We start from the raw sequence: 7130 nt of genomic DNA on the forward strand, positions 1-7130 counted from the left end.
CTCAGCCATCAAGAAAAATGAAATTATGGCATTTGTGGGTAAATGGATGAAAATGGAGAACACCATGCTAAGTGAAATAAGCTAGTCATAGAAAATCAAGGGTCAAATATTTTCTCTCATATATGAAAACTAGAGCAAAATAAAGCAAATGAGGAGGAAGGACTGGATATCATAAAGAGATAAGGAAGATTGGTAGAATAGAAGGAGATCAAGAGGGAGAGAGGAGGGATAGGATAGGAAAGGAAATGCAGAATAAATTTTTAAAAATCATGCTATGTACATATATAAATATATCACAGGAAATTTTGCCTTTATATGTAAGTAGAAAGAACCAATCAGAAATGAATAAATAAATGAACAAAAAGGAAGCCTAGAATAGTGGAAGAAGGAGAACAAGGAAGGGGAAAGAGAAGGGAGGGAAAAGAGGAGGAACGTGAACAAGAACAGAATTCCATCCATGTACAAATTTGTCAAGATGAACCCAACCACAATGTATAACTATAATGTTCCAATAAAAAAATTAAAAAGAAAATATTATTTTAAAAAATGACAACATGCCCACTGTAAAAATTCAAACAAATTAAAAATTCTAAAAAGGAAAGACAAACATCCCAAATTCCTCACATGACAATAAGTTTTTTTTGTGTGTGGTACTGGGGATTAAACCCAGGTCTTTTTCTTTGCACATGCTAGGTAAGCATTCTGCCACTGAGCTACATCTCCAGTCCTTGACAATATTTGTTAACATTTGGTCTGTTTTTCTATGCCTAGAAATACATGCATATTATTTCCATAAATAAGATCATACTACACATACAGTATGACAGCCTGCTTTTTACTCAAAAATATGTTATACATGTTATATATCATATGTGTTTTATATACGTGCTCAATACTCCCAATGACATTCTTCATAGAAATAGAAAAAACAATTATGAAACTCATTTGGAAAAATAAAAGACCTAGAATAGCCAAAGCAATCCTTAGCAAGAAGAGTGAAGCAGGAGGCTTTACAATACCAGGCCTTAAACTATACTACAGAGCAATAGTGAAAAAAAAAAAAAAAGACATGGTATTGGTACCAAAATAGACATGTAGACCAATGGTACAGAATAGAAGACACAGAGACAAACCCACATACATAAGTTATACTAGACAAAGGTGCCCAAAACATAACATTGGAAAAAGAGCCTCTTCAACAAATGGTGCTGAGAAAACTGGAAATCCATATGTAGCAAAATGAAATTAAACCTCTATCTCTCACCCTGCAAAAAATTAACTTAAAGTGGATCAAAGACTTAGGCACTAGAACAGAGACCTTGCACCTAATAGAAGAAAAAGTAGGCCCAAATCTCCACCATGTTAGCTTAGAGACTGATTTCCTCATAAGACTCCTAAAGTGCAAGAAGTAAAATCAAGACCCAATAAATGAGATGGAATCAAACTAAAAAATGTTCTTTACAGCAAAGGAAACAATCAATAATGTGAAGACAAAGCCTACAGAATGGGAAAAAAATCTTTATCACATGCAACTCAGATAGAGCATTAATCTCCAGGATAATATAAAGAACTCAAAAAAACTTAACACTAAAAAAACAAATAACCCAATCAATAAATGGGCAAAGGAACTGAACAGATACTTCACAGAGGAAATACAATGGATTAACAAATATATGAAAAAATGTTTGCCATCTTTAGTAATTAGAGAAATGCAAATTAAAACTACACTGAGATTCCATCTCACTCCAGTCAGAATGACAATCATCAATACTCCCTTATTGAAATCCTTTTGTGTTATTTCCCATTTTTCACTCTCTTGAACAATGCTTTGATTAACATCCGTATGCATATTTCTTTTCATGCTTCCGCAATCATCACCTTTTTGGAGTTATATATTTCATTACTGTTAGATTATAAATCCCTAAATCTAATGAGAGGTATAAATCACCTCCCTTTCAAAATGCACATATTCATATACCCCATGTCTGTGGTTCATAGATATGCCTCCCGCCTTGCCCCGAGTTCATCCTTGAACCTACTAAAGATCCATGCAACTTTATCTTATTTTATTTGTGGTGCTAAGGCTCAAACCCAAGGCCTTGTGCATGCTAGGCAACACTCTACCATTGAATTTATACCCTCAGCCTCTAGGGATCCATGGATTCTATATTAAGATTCTCTACTTTAGGGTAAGTTCCAAAATTTTAAAGATATTTACATTAATTTATATTAATTTAAATGCTTTTATGTTACTGGAGCTCAGTACAGTCTGCTAAGGCATATCTAAAACTTAATTTTTCAGCTCCCTTGTTTCCTCCTTTGCCTGAATGCCTTATCTGTATGACTTCAGGAAAAAACAGTAGTGGAAGGAACATGAGGTTTTCAAATAAGGAAGGGTTCAACTTCTTACTACTCTTGAGCAAGTCAAATGTCTCTGTGAACCTGTTCTCTCATCTGTAAAGATAGTAGTAACATCTGCTTCAGGTTCTATAATAGGAGGCATGAGATAACATTAAAACACAGAGGAGGGGATTCAGGAAACTCACACTATGAATACAGAATATGACACATGCCGACCAGGACTGAGAACTCTGCCTTAGTTGCCTCAACACTTAGGGTTTTACCTTTGCTCGGAGTGTGGAAATTAATATCAGATCTCACAAATGTCATTACTTTGTTGCTTATATACTTATGTTTGAAGTTCTCTCTGTGAAAAAATGTATATTAGGGGCTGGGGTTATGGCTCAGCAGTAGAGCGCTTGTTCGCCTAGCACGTGCAAGGCCCTGGGTTCAATCCTCAGCACCACACACAAAAAATAAATTAATTAAATAAATAAAGGTACTGGATCCAGCTACAACTAAAAGATACATATTTTTAAAAAATGTATATTGTTTTCATTCCATGCAATAATTCTTAATGGGTGTATTTGTTTTTGTCAAGTTGGAATATAAGGAATTGTTTCAGGTATGTTATAGATATTTGTAATTTGTACATTTAGTAACAAATTCTATGTACAATTGATATGAAGATTTGTGCAGTAGAAAATATTGTTAGCTAGCCATTATATGGGAACAGCTAAGCTTCTCTAGATAAATCAAGAAATGCAAAACAAAAAAAAAAACAAATATCATGTTTCTATGCAAATATTCAGTTCTAACAAGGGTCATTTTCCTTGTTGATAGATATGTAAACTGTATTAAAAAACTTGTTGGAAGGCAATTTTTAATATGTAACAGGTACGTTAAATATGTTCATATGTTTTAAGAGAAATTTCAGTTTTTGCAACCTAGCTTCAAGAAACAATATGAGCTGGACTGGGGATGTGGCTCAAGTGGTAGCATGCTTGCCTGGCATGTGCAGGGCGCTGGGTTCGATCCTCAGCACCACATAAAAATAAAAATAAAGATGTTGTGTCCACCGAAAACTAAAAAATAAATATTAAAAAATTCTCTCTCTCTCTCTTTAAAAAATAAAAGAAACAATATGAGCTACAGAAAATGCTTTTAGTACAAAGTGTTCATTGTGACACTGTTTGTAATAATAAGAATGTGAAAACAACCTAACTGCCCTATAAACTAGGGAATAGTTGTTAAGTAGACAAGATGTTCCCCACACAGTATATTACATACAGTTATTTAAAACGATGCTTATAAATAATTTATAATGATATGGGGAAATACATGTAATATAATTTAAATTTATAAGTAGTATGATTATAATCAAGTATAAAATAGTTATACCAAATTTTAAATTAAACTCATTTTTTTATTGGTTGTTCACAACATTACAAAGCTCTTGACATATCATATTTCATACATTAGATTGAAGTGGGTTATGAACTCCCAATTTTACCCCAAATGCAGATTGCAGAATCACATCGGTTACACATCCACAATTTTACATAATGCCCTATTAGTAATTGTTGTATTCAGCTACCTTTCCTATCCCCTACTATCCCCCCGCCTCTTCCCTCACATCTTCTCTCTCTACCTCATCTACTGTAATTCATTTCTCTCCTTATTTATTTTCCCATTCCCCTCACAACCTCTTATATGTAATTTTGTATAGCAATGAGGGTCTCCCTTCATTTCCATGCAATTTCCCTTTTCTCTCCCTTTCCCTCCCATCTCATGTCTCTGTTTAATGTTAATCTTTTCTTCCTGCTCTTCCTCCCTGCTCTGTTCATAGTTGCTCTCATTATATCAAAGAAGACATTTGGTATTTTTTTTAGGGATTGGCTAGCTTCACTAAGCATAATCTGCTCTAGTGCCATCCATTTCCCTGCAAATTACATGATTTTGTCATTTTTTAGTGCTGCGTAATATTCCATGATGTATAAATGCCACATTTTTTTTATCCATTCATCTATTGAAGGGCATCTGGGTTGGTTCCACAGTCTAGCTATTGTGAATTGTGCTGCTATGAACATCGATGTGGCAGTATCCCTGTAGCATGCTCTTTTAAGGTCTTCAGGGAATAGTCCGAGAAGGGCAATAGCAGGGTCAAATGGTGGTTCCATTCCCAGCTTTCCCAGGAATCTCCATACTGCTTTCCAAATTGGCCGTACCAATTTACAGTCCCACCAGCAATGTACAAGTGTACCCTTTTCTCCACATCCTCGCCAGCACTTGTTGTTGTTTGACTTCATAGTGGCTGCCAATCTTACTGGAGTGAGATGGTATCTTAGGGTGGTTTTGATTTGCATTTCTCTGACTGCTAGAGATGGTGAGCATTTTTTCATGTACTTGTTGATTGATTGTATGTCCTCCTCTGAGAAGTGTCTGTTCAGGTCCTTGGCCCATTTGTTGATTGGGTTATTTGTTATCTTATTGTCTAATTTTTTGAGTTCTTTGTATACTCTGGATATTAGGGCTCTATCTGAAGTGTGAGGAGTAAAAATTTGTTCCCAGGATGTAGGCTCCCTATTTACCTCTCTTATTGTTTCTCTTGCTGAGAAAAAACTTTTTAGTTTAAGTAAGTCCCATTTGTTGATTCTTGTTATTAACTCTTGTGCTATGGGTGTCCTATTAAGGAATTTGGAGCCCGACCCCACAATATGTAGATCGGAGCCAACTTTTTCTTCTATCAGACGCAGAGTCTCTGATTTGATATCAAGCTCCTTGATCCATTTTGAGTTAACTTTTGTGCATGGCGAGAGAAAGGGATTCAGTTTTATTTTGTTGCATATGGATTTCCAGTTTTCCCAACACCATTTGTTGAAGATGCTATCCTTCCTCCGTTGCATGCTTTTGGCCCCTTTATCAAATATAAGATAGTTGTAACTTTGTGGATTAGTCTCTGTGTCCTCTATTCTATACCATTGGTCCACCTGCCTGTTTTGGTACCAGTACCATGCTGTTTTTGTCACTATTGCTCTGTAATATAGTTTGAAATCTGGTATCGCTATACTGCTTGATTCACACTTCCTGCTTGGAATTGCTTTTGCTATTCTGGGTCTTTTATTTTTCCATATGAATTTCATGATTGCTTTATCTATTTCTACAAGAAATGACGTTGGGATTTTGATTGGCATTGCATTAAACCTATAGAGAACTTTTGGTAATATCGCCATTTTGATAATGTTAGTTCTGCCTATCCAGGAACAAGGTATATTTTTCCATCTTCTAAGATCTTCTTCTACTTCTCTCTTTAGGGTTCTGTAGTTTTCATTGTATAAATCTTTCACCTCTTTTGTTAGGTTGATTCCCAAGTATTTTTTTTTTTGAGGATATTGTGAATGGAGTGTTTTTCCTCATTTCTGTTTCAGAAGTTTTGTCGCTGATATACAGAAATGCCTTTGATTTATGCGTGTTGATTTTATATCCTGCCACTTTGCTGAATTCATTTATTAGTTCTAGTAGTTTCTTTGTAGACCCTTTTGGGTCTTCTAGGTATAGAATCATGTCGTCCGCAAATAGTGATATAAATTAAACTCATTAACAAAAAAACATAAAAAACAATACAACTATTTGGAAAAACAAATAAACCAGAATCCTAATGATGGTTATTGGTGAGGTGATTATGTTTTTTTCCCTTGTTTTTTACTTTTCTATATTTTTCAGGCTTTTTCTTCACAATGAGCATATGTTGTTTTACAAATGATAAAAAACAAAACAACCTTGATATGAATAAAGACTAATATTCAATGCTGCTAGTGTGGGCATTTCTATCTATTCTAGTACGATACCTTAATGGGGCAGATACCATCTGGGTGTGCTCTATATTTTAACCCTTCACAGGGTTTCTACAATAATTAAATGTTCTACTGTATGTAACAGTGGCCAATGTTATATTGCCATTTAAAAGAAAGCATTACAGAAAATTTATGTTTTACAATCTCACATAAGAGAGGGGAAGGTGTTTTGTGACAAGATTTCTTTCTTTTCTTTCTCTCTCTCTCTCCTTTTACATGTCCTTAGCTTTCCTTATGCAGTTTCCTTAGCTAACTCTGTATCTGAAATGTTATTTACATAACAAGCAACTTTTTGGGATTTCTTCTGTGTGAAGTAGGATACATTTGTACATGCTGGCAACTTGATCTGGAGTGCACCAGGAAAGATAACAAAGTACAATTCAGCTTTTTCAATTTTCATCTTTTATTTTAGGGTCATAAGAAGGGTTCTGGTTTATTTGGGACTGTTTTGGTTTACACCTGTTATCCTGGTATAGTTATTCAAAGTGCCACCCTTTTTTCTTTCAGATTTGATCTGGTTCAGTCAATAAATTATATGGTCACCCTACCAATATCAGGAGCCAGTGGTAGGATCTGGAAGCTCACTCTTGAGCGGAGGTGTGACTAGGAGTGGGGCAGGGTGGGGGCAGCCAACAGGCAGACAGAAGGAGCTAGCATCTGCACTGAAAGGGACAGAAAGTACCCTGGCTGCCTATAAACACAGGTCTGTGGGCTGTTTTACTTGATCTAATCAGTCACATATCTATTACTTGATAATGATTCTACCTGAAGGGGAAAAAGAAAGCTATCCAGTTAATTTAAGATACCCAAGGCACATCTGCCCAGGAGATATTTTCTTTTCCTTTTTTAAAAATATATGCATGTAGTTTTATATATAATGCAGCATCACCCCATGTAGGGCATTTACTCTTATTTTGTACATTCAGATATATTTGA

The sequence above is a fragment of the Spermophilus citellus genome, assembly GCF_964194105.1.
Source record: "Spermophilus citellus genome assembly, chromosome: 10".
NCBI classification, from domain to species: domain Eukaryota; kingdom Metazoa; phylum Chordata; class Mammalia; order Rodentia; family Sciuridae; genus Spermophilus; species Spermophilus citellus.